This window comes from Ursus americanus, chromosome 4 (genome assembly GCF_024610735.1).
Source record: "Ursus americanus isolate L20-20 chromosome 4, mUrsAme1.1.p, whole genome shotgun sequence".
NCBI lineage: Eukaryota > Metazoa > Chordata > Mammalia > Carnivora > Ursidae > Ursus > Ursus americanus.
The window spans coordinates 39,089,299-39,116,337 of NC_142130.1; the positions used below are offsets into that span (position 1 = coordinate 39,089,299).

The 27,039-nt window shown below is 36.0% G+C and overlaps 1 pseudogene; it reads left to right on the forward strand.

Annotated features, from left to right (window-relative positions):
- The first annotated feature begins 24,315 nt into the window (after positions 1-24,315).
- On the forward strand, positions 24,316-25,518 carry LOC123784241 (DDB1- and CUL4-associated factor 13-like; annotated as a pseudogene).
- Positions 25,519-27,039: the final 1,521 nt, after the last annotated feature.

Here is a 27,039-nt window from a genome sequence, read left to right on the forward strand (position 1 = left end):
CAGGTGTATGTCAGATTTCAAAGCTTCCTCTGGACATTTTGTTACTCAAATCTCCTATAACTATTTGTTGGAGCTTGTTTGCCTCAACTGGTATTGTAGACTTAAGAGGCTGCAATAATAATAATAAAAAAAGTTGCCATTGAGTTTTTTTCAACAAAGGCTATGAGGATGAAGACTTTATAATGCAATGAGGTCTGAGTCAGGTTAAATAATGACAACGTCTTATAAATCGGGCTTTTCTAGATAGGTATAATACAAATCTAATAATGACAATACTCTGGAGAAAGAACTTTTTGAAGAACTGAAATCCTCATCTGCTCTTTCTGGTTCTAAGTCTCCTGGTTTTCACTGCTTTTGTGGTTATGAGGCTGCTTGTTTTCAAAGCTACCATGAAGCCTTTAAATTAGATTTATAATGAATATCTGTGGAAAGGGAGATGGGAATAGGCCAAGCATAAAAACCAAAACCCTGCTTTCCTTACAAAGATATAGCAAGGGTTTTGTTTTGTTTTTGTTTTTTTTAGCAAACACTCCTCTCATTGTCACAAAACTGTGGGTGATTTTCAGAGTTCTCAGGAAGTTGGTTTGACAACTTTTTTTCTAGAATTTTCATTGGTTTTGTGCAGGAAAAGATTCACAGAGTTTCTCAATGCATCATTTGGGAAGCCCTATTCCTCCATCTAAATTTTTAAAATAGAAATTAAAAAATTGATTCTAAACTTCATTAAGAAATGAAAAGGACATTGACTAGTGAAAGAAAGTGAGAAAAAACAACAAAACTGGAGGATTAACAATGCATGAATGTAAAACTTATAATTAAACAATAGCAATGAAGGCTTTGTGGGATTGGTATCAAAATAGACACATAGATTAATGAAACAGAATGGAGAGTTAAGAAATAAGCCCACACACATATGGGCAACTGACTTTTGGCAAGGTTGCAAAGGCGGTTCAGTACAGAAAGGATAGTTTTTCAACATTGGCTATTTGTGTACAATACAGACAAACAACTTTGATTCATAAATCACCCCATGTTAAAAAAAAAGAAAGAAAGAAAAAAAACTAACACAAAAAAAGATCTTGAACCTAAATGTGAAACCTAAAACTTCTAAAACTTTGGAAAAGAGTTTAGCAGGTGTTTTCTTAAGTTAAACATATATCTATCATATGATCTAGTTATTTCACTCCAAGGTATTTACTCAAGAGTAATGAAAGAATATGTCTTTATGTAGACTTGTACATGAATATTCATAGTAGCTTTATTTGTAATAGCCTAAAATTGGAAACAATTAAGTTTCCATCAACAGATGAATGGATATAATATAATAGCATTCAGTAATAAAAAGAAACTATTGATACATGATACAAAATGTAGGACTATCAAAGCAATTACACTTAACGAAAGAAGCTAGGCTAAAAAAAGATTATATAGTATATGGTTCAATTAATATTAAATTCTAGAAAATGCAAACTAATCTACATGGAAAGAAAGGAGATCAATGCTTCTATAGGACATTCCTCCTTGTATGTGGAGAAAAAGTCAGTGAGAGAGGCAGGAGGATGGATTATAAAGGACATGAGAAATATTTGGGGAGTAATGTATAGTTCCATTATCTTAACTGAGGTGATTATTTCATAGGAGTACATGTCAACAATTACAAATTTGTACACTCTAAATTTGTACGATTTGTTTTGTCAATTTTACTCCCTGTAAAGTTGTTAAAAAATAATTTCAGTCATTTTGATAAATGAGATATATATATTTTTAGGTAAGTAAAAAAAATAATATCCTTGTATTAAAGAAAGTGGACAGTATCATTAGCCATCATGGAAATGAAATTTTAAGCCATGATTATAGGTGGGAAAATCCTGAACTCCTGGAATTGCAGCCTAGAAGTTCTGTGGACACTCTCCCTAGTGAAACTGGGGAGAAATTACGGTGAGAGAATAACTGGGAAATTGCTTTAAAAAATAAATTACAGTTCTAGGAATTGTCCTAAGGCACAGAATAAATTTATTCAAGAAAATCAGCTAAATATCTGTAAAAAGAGCAAAAGTCCATGGCACTTAGATACAAACTGCTTCTTCCCTCCATGAGCTAAACACTATGAGAGCTCCACTTTAGCAGGTTCGGTCAGGCAGTTTGAGCTCCCTCTTTCTCCATGGTATCTCCCATGGAGGGAAAGATCATCAGGATTTCTCATCTGTACCAGCTCTGTGTTGCAGAAGCTAAATGGTAGGCAAAAGTAACCTAGAAATCACTTATGAGCTCCCTTCCTCCACGCATCCCCCATTAGTAGGACAGAGATTCTACCTCAGAGTACTGGACCCTCAACATCTTTTGACCAAGCTTGCTTCTGAGGTGGAGATTTCATGACGAGAGAGGCAAGCCATGAAGACCAGGGGCCCTTCCCCTCTCCCAACACTGCATTTGTAAAATGGGAGTGTTACTTAGAGAAATGGGCCAGCTGCACATCCCAGCTCCTAGATTTTACCTAGGGGGACAGATCTTTCATGAGAGGGCTCTGCAACTCCTCCAATTGAAATGTCTGTCCAAATGAACAGAGTGCAGAGATGTTTAAGCATAAGGTACTCTCAAAAACAATGAAGATTTTTCTAGTAAACAATGTAGGGGAGACTGGTAACTCCATGAGAGCTACATCTAAACTGTACACCAGCTCGTTTACCAGAGAAAATCATGGAAAGAGACAGGTAAGAGTATCCCTCCCAGGGTCAGAACTAACCTCAAAGAATGACCTCAAGAATTATCCCTATAAAGGAGCTCAAATTTAATTGGGTCGGACTCTGGAGTATTTTATGCCCCAGGGCATTATTGAAAACAATAGGACAGTCAGGGGAAAGTAGTGTAGACTAACAGCTGGGTATATGATACCAGCAGAGGCAAACAGTTTAATCAAGAGATCAGGAAAAAAAGAGAGAACTCTGTCCAAACTACTTCATCCCAGGTTGACTGTGCCTATGTCCAAGGCTGCTGCTTCTGAAGCATCACGTGAGAGGCTTCACAGTACCAGAGAAACAGGCTTAAATCCAGCCAAGTCACTAAACATAAAAAAATCAAACAACAACAAACCATGGGAGTTTGTTGTATGCAGAGTTGTTATAACATATTATTTAAATTGTCCAGTTTTCAACAAGAAATTCTGAGATACAGAAATAAATAGGAAAAAGCGATAAGCAGGAAAGTAAAAGTAGGTAACAAAAACTGCCTATGAAAGAGCCCAGATGTTGAACTTCAGAGACAAAAGCTTTAAAGCAGCCATTGTAAATATGTTTAAAGGACTAAGGAAATTGTGTTTAAAGAGGTAAAGAAATGTATAATGACAGTGTCTCACTAATAGAGGATATCAATAAAGAGATGGAAATTATACACAAAAAACTATTATGAATGAAAATTCTGGAGTTGAAAAGCATAATAACTGATAAAAAGAATTCACCAGAGGGGATCCACAGGTTTAAAATGGCAGAAGAAAGAGCAGGGAAATTTGAAGATTGATCAATAGAAATTACATAGTTCAAAAAACAGAGAAAAAGTAATGAACAAAAATTAACAGAGCCTCAGAAAGATGTGGGACACCATTAAGCACACAGACAGATGTGCAACGAGAATACCAGGAGAAGGCAAAGAGAAGAGAGCGGAAAAAATATTTGAAGAAATAATGTCTGAAAACTTCCTGAATTTGATGATAAATATTATTTTACACATCCGATAGGCTCAGTGAACTCCAAGTAGGCTATAGATGAAAAAGATCCACATAGAGACACTTTATAGTAAAAATGTTGAAAAACTAAGACAAGGAGAAAATTCTGAAAGAGACAACTTGTCATATACACAAACCTTTAACAAGATGAACAGATTTCTTATCTGAAATGATGGATAAGGGAGCAGGATGACATATTCAAATACTAAAAGTAAAACAACAATGACAATACCATCCGTGAACCCTGTCAACCAAACATATTCATATCCAGCAAAATTCTCTTTCAAAAATAAAAGTGAAATTAAGACATGATCAGATAAAGAAAAACAGAATTTGTTTCTAGTAGATTCAGGCTGAAGTTCTTCAGACTGAAAGCAAGTAACCCCAGACTTTCATTTGAATCTGCATGAAAAACAAAGAACATCAATAAAGGCAATTTATATAATTATATGATACTATAATAGTATGTTTTTCTCCTTTTCTTAATTCATTAGAAAAGCAATTGTGTAAGACTATATATATAATATATAAATAATTATGTAAAAGATTAACAGTTATATAAATTATATTTTTGAGCTTATATCAATATTTTAGAAATGATACATGTATTTTACAATAATAGCACAAAGGAGGTGGGGGGGGGTGGGAGCCATGCTGTAATGGAGTAAGGAAGTGACACCAGATGGTAACTTGAATCCGTAGGAACAAATAAAGCAAATCAAAAAAGGCAAATAAGTTTTGTATAATAAACACTATAAATATATACTTTTCTTTCTTCTCTCAACTTCTTTAAAAAGACATAAAATTATAGAAATAATAATTATAACAATGTAATGTGTTAGTAACTTATATAGATGTAATAATAGCACCTAAAAAAGGGAGAAAGTAGCTATGTAGCATTATTCTTTTTACTGTAATAATGTTCACTCATATTTGAAACTTAGTAGAAAGAATTAACTTTATTACTGATTATTTTCATATACAAATAAAGCCAAATCCTTCATTAGCTCTTACTAAAGAAATTACATAAGAGAAGAAGAAATATGTGCTAGTTCTCTTCCTGATTGGAAGGCATCATACCATAATACCTTTTTTCTAAGGGGAGACATTTTATACTTTTCTTTGGTAGGTGATACCAGATTCCAAAGGTGAAGAGATAGGCCATGTTTCTTTCTTTTGTTCTTTCTTTTTTCTTTTGGCAGTTTATTTGTTCTACCAGCTGACTGAAAGGATGAAGCATAAAGAAAATGTTTTACACCAGGAGCAGAGCTGAAGAAACATTTACTCTGAGCTTGGCTGAAACAGGGATGGTTTAAAGCAAATTGGAGAAGGTGCTTTAGACCCAAAGTCAAACAGGTAAGTAAATAGGTCCTTCAGTTTGAAGGAAAATATATGACTTCCTTAAAAAGGAAGAATGAGTATAGGTCAATAGGTAGTAATTAGTTTATTAAAACACATGATTTTTTCTTTATTTTTTTTATCGTGGTAAGAACATGCAACATAAGGTCTGCCCCTTGACAAATTTTTAAGCACTTAAATAATAATAGTATTTTTAACTATAGACACAATGTTGTACCGCAGATCTCTAGAACTTACTCATCTTGTATAACTGAAACAAATATCATTGAACAGCAACACGTCATTTGTTAGTTCGCTATAAAATACTTCTCCAAAAGTGTTGTCTGCTTTGAGGTTTGTTAGGCATCATTTAAGTTTGACTATTTTAACAGAGGAAGCTATATTTGATCCTTAAAGTAATTGGCAATCCATGATCATAAATACTTCAGTATTTGTGCAATACCTGGAAAGAAGCTATATTCTAGAGGAAAACTATACAATATAGAGGTGCTGCTACCTAGTAACATAACATGAAAATAATAGGTAAGTTTTTAGAAAGTCAAATGACCACACTGACCCCGAATTCATGAAGCAACAGGCACAGACAGCATACATTTCCTTTCTAGACTTCATGACACGTTATCATTTTTTTCATTTGTCCCTGCAATTTGTTATTAGTGTTTATCTAATGTTTTTTCAAGGAGAGCTACACTTTCCAATGTCATGGATTTTCATGCTTAGAGTATCTAGATTTTCTGTGTCTGGGTCAACACCTTAACCCAGGTGAGAGTGAGGGTGAACTGCACCAGAATGGTGATAATAGAAAGTGGTGGGAAATTTGACCCACAATACTCTGGTTATTCTCTTCTTTTTTGTTACAGAGTTTCAGTTATGGAAATTTATATTCCTGTTCTCCATTAAGAACTTTAATATTCGTTTATTTAATACTATAAAGGAATGAAACTAAATGATTTAAATAGATTCATTCAGTATCACTTTGTGGCTCCTTGGGTTACATAAACTTAGGAGACTGATTTTACCTTTGGACAGTAACCATTTGAAAATTAGCTTATAATATCAGTCTTAGAAATATAGACTCATAAAGTTTTCCAAGAAGGTGTTGTCTAGATGGGTTGGATGAAATACTTGGATTTGTGTCATTAATATCTTATTTCCAACTTGTGTGTTGACTGGCAGAAGTGTTTGTAAGTAAATCACATCTACGGATAAAGAGTAATCATTGCAAATTTGATTTCCACACGTGGAAATGTTTTATTTTAAATCATGATACTTTTTCTCTCCTAATGCCAAAGGGCATTGTAGCTGGTATGCTTCTCTCATGCTTGGCAGACGCGAGAGCATCTTTCCTCGGTAAGGTAGGCATACATTTCTCTCATGTTCTTGGAGTAGAAGTGGAATTGCAACATAACATTACAATGTGATACCATACAGTGAGGCTGGGATTTGGGGCTAGATATTCCCTTAAAAAGGAAGATGACAAAAATAGCTGGGTTTGATTCTTGACTGTATTATTTGTGAACTGAGTTTGAGCACGTTACTTAGCATTTTAAGACTGTTCACTCATCTGTTAAAGTGGGTAATATTTATCTCATAGGGTTATTTTGAGGAATACATAAGATAAATGCATATGAAAATTAGACCACATGGGTATTTAACACATGCTTGCTAATGCTATATTCCTTTTAAAAAAATTATGTACAACTTGTTAACATTATTACCTTGAAAAATTACGTTAACATGTCAGATACTCAGTTTACTTATATGCAAAATTGAGTAGTATTATTAAACCATTCTAAAAACTTTTAATTAAATAATATTTTTGTAAGTGAATAAAACAACTTTTTTTATGGAGGAAAGAAAAGAAAAATGTACAATGTGAATAGAGGTAATAGAAACGAATGACCAAATCATAATGGAAGAAAGAGAAAAGCTCAACCAAAAAGAAACAGAAGAGCCAAACCAAATTGGTACAGCAAATAATTGTAATGAAATACACTGCTGACTTGTGATCTAGCTGAAAAGACAAGATGAAAACATGAAATAATTAGAGACAATATAAAATCATATTTAAATACTAGATATAATTATGTGTACATGGGGGGGAGAGGGAACAAGTTAAATATTTTTTAAAATTCCATTTGTAAGGGTCTAAACGGAAAGTTGCTGTTGTACAAAAAGCTCCAAGAACAGGTTTAACACTGTTCCTCCTCACTGAGAATAAAGGTACTAGTAATTGGAGGAGAGGATCAAAATGACTGGTGTTTCTTTGGGCATCACCAAATTTGTCCTAGTGACAGAATGCCCTGAAATGCAAAACAGAGAAGCTGGAAGATGAAAGAAACCAAGTATTTTTAATGTAACATTAAAGGGCAAAATACTAATAATAGGCCTCTTTCTTTAAAGACTGGAGAAGATGAAAGAGGAGGATAATCTAATGCTTCCTCTTCCACTCATCCTACCTCTGTGTCATTTTTTAGCTCATACTTTAGATGTTAGATCAAATGCAAACCAGTTTAGTATCTGAGTGCATCTACAGCAGTATTTTCAATGTGGGGTCTACATACCATCATCATCAAAATAATTTAGAGTGCTTATTAAAAATGAAATTCTTTTTCCAGATGGACAACAGGTACATGGAAAGGTGCTCAACAACATTAATCACCAGGGAAATGCAGATCAAAACCACAATGAGATAATACCTCACATCTGTTAGAATGACTGTCATCAAATGACAAGAAATAACAAATGTTGGAGAGGATGTGGGGAAAAGGGAACTCTTGCGCACCATTGGTGGGGTAGTAAAATGGTGTAGCCAAGATGGAAAACAATATGGAGGGAACTCAAAAAATGAAAAATAGAAACACCATATGATCTAGCAACCCCACTTCTAGAAATGTATACAAAGGAAATGAAAACAGAATCTTGAAGGGATATGGGTACTGCCATGTTCATTGCAGCATTATTCCTAAGAGCCAAGTCAGGGAAATAACCTAAGGGTCTATCTACAGATGAATGGATAAAGCAAATGAATAGATAAAGCGAATGTTATTCAGATCTGAGAAAGAAGAAAATTCTGCCATTTGTGACACCATGGATTGATCTTGAGGGCATTATCTAAGTGAAATTAGTCAGAGTTAGACAAATATTGTACAATCTCACTTTTATGTAGAATAAAAAAAAAAACCTGAACTCACAGAAACAGGGACTAGAATGGTGGTTTCCAGGGACTCTGAAGGTAGGGTAAATGGAGAGATGTTGGTCAACAGGTACAAATTTCCAGTTATAAGATGAATAAGTTCTGGGGATCTGATGTTCAGCATAATAGTTAACAATATCGTATGATATACTTGAAATTTGCTAGGAGAGTAGATCTTAAATGCTCTCGCAATAGTAAAGGTAATTATGTGAAGTGATGGAGGTGTTAACTACCACAGTAATCATTTCACAATATATAAATGCATCAAATCATCATATTGTGCATCTTAAACTTACACAATGTTATACGTTAATTAAATCTCAGTACAGCTAGGAAAAAAATGTAGGTTCCTGTTCACACTGCCAGGTCTCTTGAATGATCTCAATTTTTAATAGTGACACCTGAGAATCAGTATCATAATTACCTGGAATTCCTATTAGTAATAAATTTAAGAACTCTACTCTAGGTCTATGTGGAGGTCAAATCCCTAAAATTTTCTTTAAATAAATCAACTGAGATATACTTACTGATAGCTTGTAGGGGTTAGTTGAGCTATGGCCAAAGACTAGAGGAAAGAAAAGATTTAATGTATTCAATTTCACTCCAAAATAGCAGGTGTTATGGGGGGACAGGATAAAGAGCACAACAGGACTCTTGGAACTTTTGGTGGATGAAACCATTCATAAGATTATGGACAGTCTGGGTTTGGACTGATTCATGAGCATCTATAGGCCTGTAAGTGGCAGCATTTCTCTAGTTCTCAACCCCATGGTGCAGGCAGCATGCCTGAGCTTCCCTCAGTTTCTTGATTTTGTGGAAGCATCCCTGCTTTAAACTACAGACTGACTAAGGTGGCTGAAATCAAGAACCTATCCCTCAACCGATTCTTAGAGTATGCCTGTCACCTCCTGTAGGAACCATGTAAAATTCTCCTATAATTAGAAATGTGATCATTAAAGTACTTGAAAAATATAGGCAATAACAAGAACATATATTGTGTGCTTACTGTGTGTTAGGTGTCATTCTAGGTACTTTCATTTGGTCCTCACAGCAACCTTGTGGAGCTAATATTACACCCATTATGCAGATGGGGAAGACTAAGGCTAGAGAGGATAGGCAACTGTCCAAAGTCACTTAAGTGATTAGGGACAGCACAGATATAAAAATCCAAATAGTCTAGCTTTCCAGACGGCACTTTGAATCAACACCCCAGATTGCCTCTTCAATAAAGCATAAGTATTGTTAAAAATTACACAAAATTGCAGTGAGGAAGGGCTCTGTGTGGCACCAAAGGAGTAACAATGTAAGAATATAAAGATAGTATGGAAATAAATGAAGACCAACAAAATGAGAAAAACAAAGGCAATTTATTCTGAGCTGGTTATAGCAAGGGGGTCAGCAGCTACTGTCACTTGTATTTTGTCAGAGACTCAAAGGCAGGCAGAGGAGCTGGAAAGCTTTATGGTGAAGAAAAGGGAAGCTGAAGGTGTGTCCTCTTTGGAGGCTGTTGGCCTGGGGATGCTGTAAGCGGGCCATGTGGAAGCGGGGCATCCTGTATGATTGATTAGGAGTGCATATTTGGCTTACTCTGGTTTGTCCTAAATTGGAAATGGGGACGGAAATTAAGAAGTTGTCCATTAATCAAATCCTGGCCATTTGGGGCTGATTGATAGAGTCATTGTTTAGTTTCCTGGATTGCCACTAGAGATAGCAATCTGGCTTCCTGGAAGTCTGACTGATAGCAAGCTGACTTCCTGGTTGTTTATTGTAGGTAAGAGTTGGTTTCCTGGGCAGGCTACTGCAGGCTTTGTGCCGGGAATGGCCAGTAATCCCTCTACTGACCGATGAAAGATTACTCCAAACTTCTCCGTGAAAGAGAGAGGAAGGCAAGGGGGGTCAATGCTTAGAGGCAAAGACCCTTTGCTCTTCTTTGTTCCCACTTTTATTGGTTCTTCAAGATAATCACAAATCCTTATCACTGTTCCTCAAGCCACATGATGTTGACAGGAGGTCTTACTGAAACTGGGAGGATCTGTTTATAGGGATGATAGGACATGCTAATTTGGGCGTGTTCTATCCAACATAGCCTAAGGGACAATGCCTACATCTCTTAATCACAGGGCAGCTGTTTGGGCTAGGAAAGCTTCGGGAAGGCAACCCCATGGCATTCCAGTTGCAGAGTGGTCACCTAGGCCTTGGCATTCCAAAGGCCTACGGCCTTCTCCGAAACCTTTCCTACCCTCAGCTGCCTTCGTGTTACATTTTAGCAAGCTGAATATTATGGCTGATTTCATGCTCTACGTTAACCCCAACAGCTTTGCATGAGAATTTTATTTTTATAGATGGTCTGGCCATTGTCCGTTTTTATATTCAGTCTTTCAATTGATTTGAAAACAAAATGCAAAACTTCCCTATCTATGGGGAAAAAAGAGAATAAAAAAAGTTGAGATGAACACTAAGCTAGGAGAGATAACTACAAAATAAATGGAAAAATGTATTAACACATGTTAATATACTTATACGAAGAGCTTTAACAAATTATGAAGAAATTGCTCAACAACTCAATGGAAAAAATAATGTGGGCAAATAACAGGTAATTCACAAAAGAAGAAAATACGTTTAACTTCAAAGAAATGCAAAAAAATGAGATTTAATTTTTAGCCTATTACATTGACAAATATTAAAATGACTGACAAAATTGAGTGACAGCATGGATTGGAATAAACAGACATTCTTATACACTGCTAATGGTAGTCTGAATTGGTCCAACTTTCCTAAAAGGCAATTTGGCAACTGTATCAAATGTCTTAAACATATGCCTTCCCTTTGGGCCAGCAGTGCTCTTCTAGGAATTCATCCTAAGAAATGAGACAGATACACAAATTTGAGGGAGAAGGATGAATTCAAAACACCCTGTGATTCCAAAGTAATGGATTCATTAAATAAATTATGATACATTACATATAGTCCTTAAAAAAGGTGATGCAGAAATATATTAAATAATGTGAAAAGTTCTATATTAGTTGCTATATTAGCATAATGTATTTGAAAAAACAATCTGGAAGAAGAGCTAATAGTTGTCTTTGAATGTTCATGGGTTTTAAAAATGTTTTAGTATTATTTTTGTTTATCTCTGATTTCTAACTTTCAACAATGACTAAGTCAACGAGTGTTGCTGAGAAATTAGCATTAGTGCTGTTAGTATACAGAACTAAAAAAAAAAAAAAAGCATATATAGTTTATAATCTCTCCACCTGGAAAATACCTGTCAACATTTTAAAAAACTAATCCATGCACATTTTTAGAATATTCAACTAATTTTTCAAAAGCTTTATAATGAGAATCAGGGCTTTCCTTTCTGTTCTCCTGTCCCTCTTCCCAAAATTATTATTTTTAACACAATTTTTATGTATTGTTTGATCAAATTTTTATGGATGGGGAAACATCCATTCATCAAAAAAGAGAGAAAAATTAACCAATTTTTGGTGTTAGTTGGCTCAGGAAATAAATCCCACCTTCTGTCGCCTTTAGCTCTTATCTGAATTCCCAAGTTTCCAACTCATTGGCTTCATACGAGGATGACCTACATTATACCTTATAATCTATTTTAGAATATATAGCTTTTTTAAAGTCTCTGAGTTCAAATACCCATCTTTTCCTTCCACTCAAATTAAAGGTGCATTTAAACAGGCTCAGCATTTCCTATATACTGACTGTATGTTCATTTTGTTGTAGTCCCGATGCACAGTTGCATCGTTCCACAGATTATCCACGATGCTAAAAATTCTTCCCACACTTGCATTTGACACAGGAATTGAAATAGAAAACTGAACCCATTTAAACAAATTTAGAGCTGCAGTTTCAGTGCTAAAAACAAGTTTTGATTTTTTTAGTGTTGTTTCCTCAAGAGAAATGATCATCTCATGTCCAAAGCACAGACTTTCTCATAAAGAGAATTTGGAATGGGCTCTTATTTTCATGATGAAAACATTCAGATGTGAATTACTTCATCAAAAGGAGGAGATGGCTCATGATCAGGCAAACACAAAGCACCCAGAGCTGTACATAGTAGATTTTCAAAAAGAAATTACTTCTCTCTATATGTGAGAGCTCTTGTATTCATATTTAATTCGTCACAGGTAAACTTACTGACTACACAAACTGATAAATAGTTACTTTGCAATGTGTATAAAGTTCCTGCTGAAAAACTTAATATTGATTTTTTTTTTCTTCAGGAATTTTGGAGCTAAATTAAAGAATTTGACTGATAAAAGATTTTGTTTAATAAAATTCCCAAATACTGTTTACCTTAAATGAGGGTTGCAAATATCAGAGCTAAACAAGGATCCAAGAACTGCATGTTTATATGAGAAAAGTTCTGTATTCTTGCTACACAGTTGTATATGGCCTCAGGCCATGTATTCAGACTGGGAGGTGTGGACTCCAATCCTGCATTATAAAGAGGCGCCATTTCATTGATCAAATGCTCAGAGATTCATGGCCAGTCAGTTCAGTTGTGCAAAATGCTCTTGACTTTGACTAGAAAATCTGAACAGCTCTACAGTTCTTTGTAACTCTTGCCGTATACTGCAATGTCTGTCATTCTTGTACCCTGGCTTCTGGATACATATGCTGTCCCTTAGCTTGCAAAGGACAGACATCTTGTAAAATATACAGATATCTTGTACAATATACAGATAACACATCAAAGTGGGACTTATTAAGGATGTTTCCTTCTACTGCTAGGACTCCAGTTTCGTTAGAAATAACCTCTGCCAGGACTTTTTTGGCCTCAAATAGGTCACTTCTATGACTGTTCCAAATTCTGATGGTCTGAAGTAGATCTGGGGTACTGACTATGGAAATCAGTCTTTTGAAGCCTGCAGCCTCATGAATATCCAGAAGATACTTCATCCACCACCACCCTTTACTCAATGGATTACTAAGTCACCAGCTTATGTCTTGATTTGGCAGCACTGTGTTAGTCCCTTGCAATTCCTGTGGTATTCTATTATTCTTTTTTTGGATGGGGTAGCTACTTATCCAAAGCTGGAAGACTACTTCTCCTATATTTCTTTCTAATGAAACATCTCTCCATAATTTAGTTCAGTTATAATCTTTCACTGTCTTCTTGAGAATTGGCCTTTTCAAAATAATCATGGCTACATTTGCCATTATAAGAGCCAAGTTGCATGGATTATATGCTGAACAATCCAGGGGACACCATTTGCATGGTAATATGAGTGTCACCCCTGGCGTTGAGCAATATGGTTCTCTCACTGAACAATAAGGAGTGCCACATATAACCAAGACATAAATGGTCGGAGAAGGCATCCCAGACGTAACATAAAAGGATCCTTCTGACAAGTCACGGTTCCACTTAGATGTCAGTTATTTCCCTATCTGTGGAATTTATCACACTGTGGTACAATTGATAATTTTATTTCTTTGCCTCCTTAGCTATACCATGAGCTTCATGAAGGTAGAGATCACTCACATTCTGTCATCAAGGGGATAGTAAAACACCTGGCATATTCTAATACTTGAAAAAATAGACTCAAAGACATTCAATGGTATGCTAAATAGCAAGAAAAGGAGGTAAATCTGGGGGTGGGTGAGACCCAAATGGTAGGTGTCATGTAATTCTTGCCCCAGCAAAAACCATGTGCTTATGTCAGTATCTATAGGTCTATATCTTAGAATTGCTAAAGATGATAAAGGCCATCAAACCTCAAAGTTTCAAGTCCAAACACCCCCTCCACTCACCACATTTTCTATAGCTCTTTAAGATACTTAGCACCTTGAGGCTGCCATTCTATCTTTTAGCAGAATAATACAGAATGAAAACCATGATGTGCACTAATAATACCATGGCTAGTGTTAGTACTTAGATCTGCCATATGGGCATATGGCAAAGGATCAGGCACATGAACTTGATTTTCACATAGAAATGCACCTGGGATTGAAGAGACCTTTGCTGGAGAAATCTAAAAGATTTCCTAAGAAGTATGCCTTAAGAAGTATGAATATACCCTAAGAAAGGTGAAAGAGGAGGCAATAATATACATATATCAGTAAAGCCCAACTTAGACAAAGCAAAAATTTATACTCAAGCTGTACTATTAAGTCCTCAGGACCAATTTCACCTACGGTTTTAAGAATAATAAAAGAACACTACATAATGAAAATAGCTGCATATTAGTCAGTTCAGAAATTAACCCAAACTTTGACCATTCAAATCTCTTTTTCTCCTGGGTCCATGTTTTGTTTTGTTCAATGGTGGGAATCAGACAACTAGCCCTGAATTTTCAGATAACCAATATTTTGTCTATTTTCAATAGACATCCACCAGGATGTAAATACCACAAGTGCAGGGACTACACTTATTAATTTGTTCATTCTATTATTCATTCATGCAAATCTATTTGTTTAACTTCCATATTCCAGGCATTATAGTAGATTTAAATATCCACTGATGCGCAAAATGGACATAGTTCCTACCCACATAGAACTTACGGCCCAGTAACCCAGTTTAGAATACAGATATTGAACAAATAACTACACAGTTACAAATTTCAAGTGCTACAAAGAAAAATAATGTAGTGTCATGGATAACTGCATGACTAGATTTCTATATTTGACAAAATGTCAAATAAAAAAAGGTGAAGTAAAGACTTGTTTACTAAAATAAATATGGGGAAAAATTAATCACCAAAAGACTGTCAGTTATTGAAAACTGTAGAAAATAATCTTCAGGTCCAAGGAAAGTGATCTCTAATTGAAGTGAACATCAAAGAAAATGGTAGATGAGTGGGCAATATAAATATGAACACTGAGTCTATAAATCAAAAGTAATTACATCTGTTGTAGCAAACACATAAACAGAAAACTGACTTTCGAATTTCAGATAACAAAAAAAAAATCATAGAGCCATAATTTACCAGTTGGACTGAGTGGTATTAATGGGGGTAAAAGTTCTAGTATCCTAATATTTTCAAAGAAGAGAGTAAAATAATTGAATAATTATAAACTTAGTAAGTTAAATATGAATGTTATTTCTAATATTACCACAGGAGTGGAAACAGAGGGTCTGAATTTTATACTAATAATGAATGAAAACATTATTTAAAGTATTCAATAATCTGAAAGAACAAAGAAAAGAGATAAAAAGAGACTACAAAGAAAACGTGTAAAACAAAATCCAAATATATTTGTAATTAGGCTGAGTACAAATGGAATAAATGCTCTAGTTTAATAAAGATAAACTAGGAACAAAAAATCTATACTGTTTAAAGGAATATATCTGAAAGACATGGCTATAGAAAATGTTGGAAGCCATTAGATGGAAAAAGGCATGCCATTAAATCCTAATAAAAAGAGAAGTTGATATAACCAACAAAAGTAGACTTCAGACAAATACAATTAGTAGAATTTGAAAAGAATTACTTCAAAATGATGAAAGATTCAATGAACAGAATGTATAGCAATTTTAAAATTATATGCATATATTAACAAAGTGTCAAATTATTCAAAGGAAAATTTGACAGAAATACAATGAGAACTTGATAGATCTCCAAAGTCAGAAAGTTCAACATTCCTCTCTTAGGAATTGATAGAAAAGCATTTAAAAATATGAGGATATAAAAAAATTGAAAAACATAATTAACAAAGTTGACTCATCAACTGCAGAATGTACATTAATTTCAATCATGCACAGATCATTTATAAATATTTAACACATACCAAGCCATAAAACATGTCTAAACACAAATCTTTCCAGATAATTAAAGAGACTATTTACCAACACATTTCACAAGACCAGCATTATCCAGATAGCAAAACTAGACCAACATGTTGCAAGACAAGAAAACTACAGAACAATATCCTTCATAAACATACATGTATATATTTTCAACAAAATTTTAACAATTAATATTAATGGTATGTAAAAAAGATAATATATTATGACTAATTTGGAATAATCTTAAGAATGCAAAGGTGGTTTAACATTTAAAGATCCTGTAATTCACCTTATTAACAGACTACACACACACGAACATACACAGTAACAGTGACAATGAAACACATAGATCAACAGATATAGGGAAAAGCATTTGACAAAACCCACATCCATTACTAATAGAAGTTTCCCAGAAAACAAGAAATTGAAGAGATGTCCCTAATCTGATAAATGTCATCTACGAAAAGCTTTCAGCTAACATCATTCCTAATGGTGAAAAGAAAATGAATGTTGTCTCTTAAAATTCTGAACAGAGTAATGATATTCTCTCCCACCACTTCTATTTAATATGTATTGGAGATTCCAGTCAGCCCAGTAAGGTAAGAAAAAAATTAAATGACAACATTATTGCAAAGGAAGTAGTAGAATAATCTTCATTTACCAAAACCAGAATGGTTTCTGTAAAATATCTTCTGGCATCTAACACAAATAAGCTAATAAATCTAATATGTGAAGTTAGCAAGGTTGTAGGATATAAGATGAATATACAAAACAGTTGGATTTCTGTGTACTAGCAATCAGTAATTGAAATACTGAAGATAGCATTTACACTAGCATCAAAAATATTACTTAGAGATCAATCTGAGAAAAGATATACAAGGCCATTACACTGAAAAATAGATAATGCTGAAAGAAATTAAAGAAGCCCTAAAAGGATGGAGAGATGCATGTTCGTAGATTAGATGACTCAATGTTGTTAACCTGTCATTTCTCTCTAAATTGATTTGTAGATTCAATGTAATATCAATCAAAATCCCAGGAATTTTTGGTAGGCTTATATTTGAACAGACTGATATTAACATTCATATTGAAATGTAAAGTATCCAGGGGGCCCCTGGGTGGTGCAGTCAGTTAAGCAACTAACCCTTGTTTTCCTGCTCAGGTCATGGTCTCAGCTTTGTGAGATCAAACCCCGGCCTCAGGCTCTGAGCTCAGCAAGGAGTCTCTTGGAGTTTCTGTCTCCCTCTCCCTCTGCCCCTTCCTGTGCTGGTTCTCTCTCTCTCTCTCTCAAATAAAGAAATAAATCTTTAAAAAAATGTAAAGTGTCCAGAATAGACAAAACAATATTGAAAATAAAAGAATAAATTTGGAGGATTTTATAGTACCTTTTGTTAAGAACATAAATTAACACGGGGCTCCTGGGTGGCTTGGATGGGTAAGCGTCTGACTCTTGATATCAGCTCGGGTCTTGATTTCAGGGTTGTGAGTTCAAGTTCCACATTGCGCTTCATTCTGGGCATGGAGCCTACTTGAAAAAAAAAAGAATATAATTTAGAACATTTTGCAAACTGGAATAGCGTTATGTAGTAATGCTATAGTTGGGAAAGAAAACTAGTAAACTTGAAAAAACACACATATCCTGTGACTTAGTCTTTCCATTTCTAAGAGTATTCCTTATAAATCTGCATGTTTATATGCAACAAGAAACGAAATGCAAGAATGTTCAAAGCAGCATTTTTTACATTTTCTAAAAACTGAAAAGATCCCTTTAATAGTAAAATGGATGAATGAATTGCCATATCAATAAACCATGGAATGTTATACAGCAATGAAAATTAATGAACTAGTTCTATGTGCAACAATATGGCTGAAACTTACAATCTTAATAGTGAATGGAAAAGAGCAAATTATAGAAAATATATGCAGCATAATTGCATTTATGTAGTATTCCAAACAGGCAAAACTCAAGTACTTTGCTTGGGGATGCATACACAAGAATTAAAACTAAAGAAAAACAAGGAATTGCTTATAATCAGTGTCAAGATAATGATTACCCCAAAGGAGAGGGAATGGTGGGAGGAGCCACATGTGGGAATTCTGGAATGTTGCTATTATTCTTTTGCCTGATTTACGTAATATTTCCATGAGTGTTGCTTATAGCTGTTTACTAAACTGAAAACACACTTTTTACACACTTTACTAGATGCATACATATATTCTATTTTATAATATAAGAGTTTAAAAAACAAAAACCACAAGTCTTTGTAAAACCTAGGGAGAGGTGTTTGGGTTCCTTTCCTGGCCTGGGCCAGACCTTGTGATTTTAAAGCCTAAGTATTAGTCTCTTATGACGTGTCATAGGGCCTATCAGCAAAATTTTTAAGCTTATTCCAGCACTACTCCCGTGTCAAAAGTTGGCTCTCCAAAAATCTCTATTTCCTCTTCTTACACTCACCTATGCCTACAGGCTAAAAACTCAGATCTCTAGACTATGACTTACAAGCATTAAGAGAAAATGTAGTGCTAGTTGGAGCTGGAGGTAAAGACTCCTAACTGGAGTGTAACCAGTCATGATGGAACACTTCACCTACTCAGTGGAGCCTGCAGATTGTCCCTTCATGTGAACTGACAGCACCTCAGAACGCTGGATTGGTTCAGCAGTGAAGCAGGGAAAACTGTGTCCAAGTGAAGATAATCTGATACACAAAAATTCTCTAAATCGTTATAATGGTAGAGAAATGTTATGGTTGGTGCAAAAGTAAGTCATTACTGGAGGCAAATGACTGAACTAAAGAAATTTGATTTCCCCTGGATTTTAACTTCATGGGTGGCTGCCTGCAAGAAAACTCAATATATCTCTAAGACTTCTGCCTCTTTGCCAATTTGACAGAAATCAGCCTATAAAAGCCAAATGATTTCATTCCACAAGAAAGTCGGAAAATATTGGAAGGGTCTATTTTTAATAAAAATTCAGAATTCCTTGAAGGCTATGGTTTCTTTGTCAAATTAGTTAGTGGAATCTAAATATTTCGGTTTCTTATGCATACAAAGGGGAACATTTGATCCCCAGCTAAAAGAGGTCAGTCTGAGATAAAGCTTACAAAGTAAACATCACCTGTATGATGACATACAGGAGAACTATGTCTGGTCACATGAAAAGTGCTTGCTTAACGTCCACAATAGCCAAACTATGGGAAGAGCCAAGATGTCCATCAACAGAGGGATGGCTAAAGAAGATGTGGTGTATATATACAATGGAATATTACTCGCCCATCGGAAAGGATGAATACTTACCATTTACATCGATGTGAGTGGAACTGGAAGGTATTATGTGGAGCGAAGTAAGTCAATCAGAGAAGAACAGTTATCATATGGTTTCACTCATATGTGGAATATAAGAAAGAGTGCAGAGGATTATAGGGGAAGGGAGGGAAAACTGAAAGGGAAGGAATCAGAGAGGGAGAAAAACCATGAGAGACTCTTAACTATGGGAAACAAACAGGGTTGCTGGAAGGGAGATGGATGGGGGGATGAGGTAATTGAATGGCGGGCATTAAGGAGGGCACGTGATGTGATGAGCACTGGGTGTTATATGCAACTGATGAATTATTGAACTCTGCATCTGAAATTAATGGTGTACTGTACGTTGGCTAATTGTATTTAAAGAAAAAAAAGTGCTAGCTTCTGCAATTAGAAAAAGTGATATAAAGGGAAAAACTAAGGGAAGATTCCAGTACCCATTCTGTTTTTAATTTTGGTTCCGGGTTGGCAAAGTCATGGATTTGTTGGATCTAGGGGAAATATTACTGTCTGGAAAGGATCATGGATCATTGGTGTCTCCATTGGTGTGCTCTGGCTCATCAGCATTCTAAAGGCAGAGTCAATAGGATATTAGGGAAGATCTAGACATGACTCCTGAGCTTTCTTCCAATGGGAAAGCAGTCTGCAATTACAGATTGGAAGTGAAATGCGGGGAGAACGGCTCAATTAAAGAGTAAACTTCTTGTGGCCATGGATCATGCCTTTCTTTCATTCCTCTGTTTCCTAACCAAACTTATACTTACTAATACAGTGTTCCTGTGAATCCACTCAACGGTTATCAATTTGCTGACAAATAGGCAACTTGCTTCTTGTGGGAGAAAGCAACTTTTTCCTGCAGTCGTGACATCAGTCAACTCTATATAGATCCAAGAAGCCAGCACTTCCATTTCAAACCACAAAAAAGATACCTTGCTTACAATAAGATTTACCTTAATCTAGGAAGAAGAGCACGAAAAATTATTACCATGACTGCTTCAGTCCCTTATACATACTGAATGGTTTTCGCATCTTCCTATAACCACTTGGTCCAGGTTTAAGAGAAGCAAGAAGATAAACAGCTCATGGGGGGTAAATCTGTTTGTAGTGCTTTAGCTACATCCTGACTCAATTGACTTAAATAAAAAGGCCCTTTACTGACTTATCTAACTGCAGCCACAGAAATAGGATGGGCTTGAGGATGACCATCAACTCGTGGCTCTGGCTCTGTTTCTCTGCAACTTCCCTGGCTGTGTCCCCTTCTAAATAATGATTACATCTTTGTGCTGCTTCTCTCATGGAGAAAAATGCCTGTGGTGGTTCCTGCCTTCACATCCGTATGCCACAAGAAAGAAGGAAGAAAGAGGAAGAAAGAAAATATTCGTATCAAAGACTTCTAAGCAAGTGTCCCAAGATCCATCCGGACTGGGTTGTTTATATTACTTGTTCATCTCTGGACCAGTGATTGTGGATGGGGGAATGAAGTGGATTAATTAACACAAGCCAAGAAGGCTCAGCCGAAGCCGGGCAGAGTCCATTTTCCTCACGATTTGCTAAATGAGTAAGAGCAAAAGCCTGAACCAAAATTTAGATGTCTAGGAAAGAGAAACATTATTCTGGGCAGGCAACCAAAAAGAGAGAGAGAGACACTAAGAAAGAAAAAAAATAGCAATAGTTCTCTAGTTTGGCTGCATGTTAGAATCATCTGGGGCATTTGCAAATCCTCATGTCCCAACCAAAACACTGGGCCAGATAAGTCAGAATCTCTGGAGGGAAGGGAGAAGGCAGGAGTTCTTAAGCCTCCACGGTTGATTCCAGTGTGACTGCAATGAGACCATTGCATTGCATGCGAAGAGTTTATTACAGGAAGACAGAACTAATATCTGTCAGCTTCTCCTCGCGTGGGGATTTTGAAGAGAGATGAGTTGGTTTTATTCCCCAAGCTCTGGCAGCTTAAAGCCACCTGAGCTGACAGTTGTATTTCCCCTTACAAAGGGGCTTACACGTGGTAGAATTATACTTTTCTAGCCTCACAATGAACAACACAAAGGTTACAACGGTGGCTAAATCCCACGTGGTAAGCACAGAGAAGGCCATTGTAAGCACTGCTTTTCCAGAGTGACAGAAAATAGAGGGGGATTACAGATGGGTTTAAAATACCATTTCCTTCCCGCCACCATTAGCGATGTTTGTAGAGTGTGCAACCCTGCATCCCTGGGCCCAGCACGGTCAGCTGGGGCATGGCTTTGTTTTGTTTTGTTCTCTCGTTTTCATCACTGTCTTTTCATCTGTTCACTACTCATTTTCTCACTCTGTTTGCTCTTCTGGATCCTATGGCTTCCCTCCTGAGAATTTACCAGAGCAATCAGGCTGAATTACAAGAGAGAAATCAAAACCCACTTCAGACGTTCCTGCTTTTCTTTCTTCTTCTTTGGGTAGGGGGGAGTTGTAAGAGGAATAGAAATTTTCTTTCTTGTTTGACTTCTAAAACTGCTTGGGCTTCTTGTGCAAAAGTTTTACCTTCTCTTTCGATTTGTTTTTAAAGAAAAATTACAACAACCCAAACTTCATGATATAGGACATAATTTTCCAGAATGCAAGAGTTACTCAGACAGTAATTTTTCAAAGGCCCATGCTGGGACACATAATCATAAAATTATCAGAGCACTGGGAAAAGAGAAGACCCTCAGAACTTCCAGAGAGGTAAGGTATTAAGTCTCAAGCAAAAGATAGGGAATCAGTGTGGCAATGGACTTCTCAACAGCAACTTTGCTAGTAGGAAGATAATGTTCTTCCAAATACTGAAGTAAACCCTTCTCATCATTATCAGTACATATGAGGTGTATTGTAAGCAGGTATGGAAACGAGAACATAGAAAAAGTCAGATGATTAGAAAGCAGGAAGAGCACATTTAGTAGAGCCACCTTAATGGGTAAGGGAACCAGATCCTGGGGTGCCAGGGATTTTCCCTAAAAGAAGTTTAAGGATCTTTAATCCTTAATCTAGTGCTTCACCATCAATGGAAATCAGCTGCTTCTACTTTTTGCTATATTCTTTCTCCTCTTCTGACTATCTGTCTTCCTTTTCACTCCTTCCTTTATACTTGTTGGTTTTTCAATTTCCTTTTCTTATATGAGTTGCTGGTTTTTTAAACATGCACTGGTTCAAATTTTTGAGAGATGAAACTTGATTTCTTTTGCTTGTCTTTTCATGCCATGGCACATTATAGGTTGCTGTGGATTAATCAGGTTCTCACCCCTAATTATCAACTGAAGATGGTGGGAGGATATGATACATTTAAAACTGTGGCAGATTTGTCTTGTGTGGCAAGGGCTACAATCAAGGTATGTTCACTGTGAGCAGTGGTCCTTTATCAGTATCACCTGGGAGCTTATTAGACATGCAGATTTGGAGGGCTTCACCCTGGATCTACTCATTCAGAAACTCTGGGGGTGAGTGTCAGTCATCTGTGTTTCGGGAAGCCGTATGAGTGATTCTGATACACACTAATGTTTGAAAACAGAGCCTTAGCAGGGGTTATCATAATATTTTTGAATATTTCACTTACATAATCTCTCTGTATCTAAAGTTTTCCAGTGGTAAGAGGCAACATTACTTCTCTTTCATTTTTTTTTCTGAAAATGTAATGGAATTTTGTATATTATCTTTTCTTAGCTATGGGTTGTGCATGGATGGACAGCAGGTATATAATTAGATGAATGCACGTTCTCCAATAAGAGAACATGGTGCACTGGGTGTTATACGCAAGTAATGAATCATGGAACATTACATCAAAAACTAGGGATGTACTGTGTGGTGACTAACATAACATAATAAAAAATTATTATAAAAAAAGACAACACTAATATACACAAAACTTCCAACACATTTTATAAATGCTCTAGGTAGCAATAAAAGTTTCCTTGCATGTTTCCAGCCATGAGAAACTCATTCTTTTTGGTTTAATTTGATTGACTCTCCCAGTCATAGATCCATACTCTTTCCACTAGAGTAATACAGAATGAATTTAGATTTGACTCTCACTTACTGAGAATCTAGCATATGCCTTGTTATCTCTTTTAGATCTCCCGATTACTCTGTGTGTTAGGCATTTTTACACCCTTTCTGTGTATAAGTCCTTGAACATTTGTAGACACCCTTATGTATCTCTTTCCAAGCAAAACAACCCTAGCTCTGTCAGTTGCTTCTTATATGATATGGTTTTAAAGCCTTTCAAAATTCTGGTTGCTTTCCCTAAATGCTCAGTTCCTCATATTTCAATATTTAAATACTACACATGTAAGCAGTGGTCTGACACATGTGGCATATTACCTCCTTTATTCTGGACACAGTATTCCTATTGGATAAACCTAAAATTATCCTTAATTCCCAGCCATATATTACTGTGGTTCATATAAACTGATGTCATCACAGGTCTCCCCTGACATGATTTTTTTTAACTGAAGTGTATTTTACATCTGTTCCTATTAAATATCATTTTAGTAGTTTTAGTCATCATTCCAATCTGTCATGATTTCTTTGAACTTTGATTCTATCTTCCTTTCTTTTTATTAGCTATTCCTCCCATATGTCTATCATCTGCGAAGCTTATAATCGTGCTTTTATGTCTTTGTTCAAGTTGTTGATAAAAATGTTGGGTAGAACAGATTCCCATAATAATGCACATAATACTAATATTTTATATTTGCATGGTGCTAAAGCATTCACAAAGCATATTCATGATCTCATTTGATACTATAATCCTGGATAGTAGGAAGGGCAACCTTATTTGCTTTTCCTCTCATTATGGATAAAGAAATGATGCTAAGAGAACATGAGTCACACCACTACTGGTAGAGAGTTGGTAGTATAACTTAAATGTTTTAAAGAGGCTTTTGTTTGAGGAGGCAGCAGTAACCCAAACATGAAGGAAAGGCTTGGAGAGTCGGGGACAACTAGCAGCCGAAGTGAAAGCGAAGATGCTGAGCCAGAACCTGGACAACTATGTCTGCAAAATCAAGCTGGACTTACAAAGAATGCCAAGAAGCTATGATCCTACTTACATTTTTTTTTTTGAGGTCCCACAAGAATACTTAAGAGCTTTAAATGCACCAAAGTGGAACATGTATTTGCAAAACCATTCTTTGCTTTCCTGGATGGTCACTGAGATGGAGTCAGTTGCTTGGCAAAGCATCCAAAAAGCATGGCTACTGTCCTTCCTGGGGCATGTGATAGAGAGGTTAGAATTTGGAACTTGTCTAAATGAAAATGCATCTGTACAATACAAGCACATGAGGGTTTTGTACAAGCAATATGTACTTACTTTTATGGGACTTCTTTTTCTACTATTAGTGATGACAAAACTGTGAAGCAGTGGAAAATGGATGGACCAGGCCATGGGGAAGAGGAGGAAACACTGCATACCATGTTAGCAAAGACAGTGTATGCGGGAATTGAACATCACTGGAAAGAAACTGTTTTTGCCTCATGTGGACAGCAAGTAGACATTTGGGATGAAAAAGAACAAGTCCTATATGTCCAATGACCTGGGGATTCAACAGTATAACTGGTGTTAAATTTAACCCAATTGAGACATTTATCTAAGAAAGTTGTGCTTCTGACAGGAATATAGTACTATATGATATGAGGCATGCTAGTCCTCTGGAAAAGGTCATCTGAGAAATGAGAACAAATACAATTTGTTGGAACCCTATGGAAGCTTTCATTTTTACTGCTTCAAATGAAGATAAGAACTTCTATAGTTCTGATATGCGTGTACCTGACATTTCCCTAATGGTACATATGGATCATGCATCTGTGGGGCTTGATGTGGATTACTTTCCCACTGGGAAAGAGTTATGTCTGCTAGTTTTGATAAATCTATTTGAATCTTTCCTGTGGACAAAAGTAGAAGCACGAAGTCTATGATACAAAGAGAGTGCAACGTGTTATCTGTGTAAAATGGACTTCTGACAGCAAATGTGTGTGGATCTGATGAAATGAACATTTGTCTATGTAAAGCTAATGCTTCTGAAAAATTGGGTGTGCTTCCACCATGAGAAAAAGCAGTCAAAGATTATAACCAGAAGTTGAAGAAGAAATTTCAACAACATCCTCATATAAAATACGTTGCTTATCACTAGCAAGCCTGAATCCGCGTTGATTTTGTCAGAGAAAAAGAAACATATAGTGGCGGTTGTGAAATAACACTTGATATTCCTACCAATCCTGATATATAATTATTTGTTGCATTTTTAATATTTATTTATTTATTTGAGAGAGAGAGAGATTGGGGTTGGGGGAGGAGCAGACGGAGAAGGAGAAGGATAAGCAGACTCCACATTGAGTACAGAGCCTGATGAGGGGCTTGATCCCACAACCCTGAGATCATGCATGACCTGAGCCAAAACCAATAGTCGAAAGCTTAACCAACTGAGCCACCCAGAGACCCCTATTTGTTACATTTTGATTCACAAACTCTGCAAGTAAAAGTATTGGCTTTTCTGAGCCACTAAGGGTAATGGAGAAAAGATGACAGCATATCTGAGTTTTCTAGGACAAGCATGAGTTAGCCAGATAGACATGAAGGATAAAGGGCATTCCAACCTGGAAAAGTAATTACACAATGACCAGAGGTATGGGTATGGAAGGAGTGTTGGGAGATGATGGAGAATTAGACAGGGACACACACTTTAGAAATGTTTTCTTTTACTGATAGTATCACCCTACTTGTCGTGTTAATTAACTATGTCCTGATGAAAATCTTAAATATCTTTAATTTTTTTGAGAGGAAACATCAACACTTCATTTATTTCCTTTTGACTTTTTTCGCATTTAATTCCTCTGTGTTTTAGATTTAAGAAACTAAGATGGTAAATTAAGAAAAAAAAAAAAGGAAAGTTGTGCCTTGATTGAGTTACCTAACTTTATTTGCATAGCTATGTACATTTTAAAATAGAGCACAACATCAAAACAAACAATAATATCCCTGCCATGTTATGCAGAGGTATGATTACACAATTTAAAACTCAATTTTATTGTGCATACATGAAGACTGGTTTTTGATTGCTCAGTTTTTTTCCCCCAAACTCATAACAATTTCATTCTTCATCTTAAAGTTCTAAGGTTCAACTATATTTGAATTATCCATAAAAGAAATCGTAAGTATTTTCTCTGTATGAAAATTTCCCCCCATACTTCATAACCTGAAAATGACTAAAGCAATTTGTGCACTAAAAATGGGGGGGGCCTCTTTGTTCTCAGACAAGGGCAAGGGAGTTTGAGAATCAAAGGATAATTTCTTGAAAGAAAAGGTTGAACAGGTCAAAACAGAAGGTGATACTGGATGTTGTTTTGAAATACTAACAATAGCATCCCTTCCTACTTGCCTCCGGTTACATGGTCTCAAATAAAACTGTCAGAGGCTAGCATCCCAGGATCTCTCTGCAGACCGTCTAAGAGCCATAAAGACCCAGTGTTCTCCATCGACTTACTTCTACTTTAGAGTGAGAGAAACATACACGATGAAAGGAAGGTTAAAATCTAAGGCAGACAACAAGGAAGCAGCTGAAAGGGCTTGTTCACCCTGCAGTGTAATGAAAGATGTTGGTTCTGAGATGGAAGTTATAGTTTGTCAGAGACTTCTGGTTGCCTGGAAGTTTGCAATCAAAGAGGAGTCGGAGTCTGATGTGGTTGCGAGGAAGTGGTGCCCGTGTTGCATCACTCCTC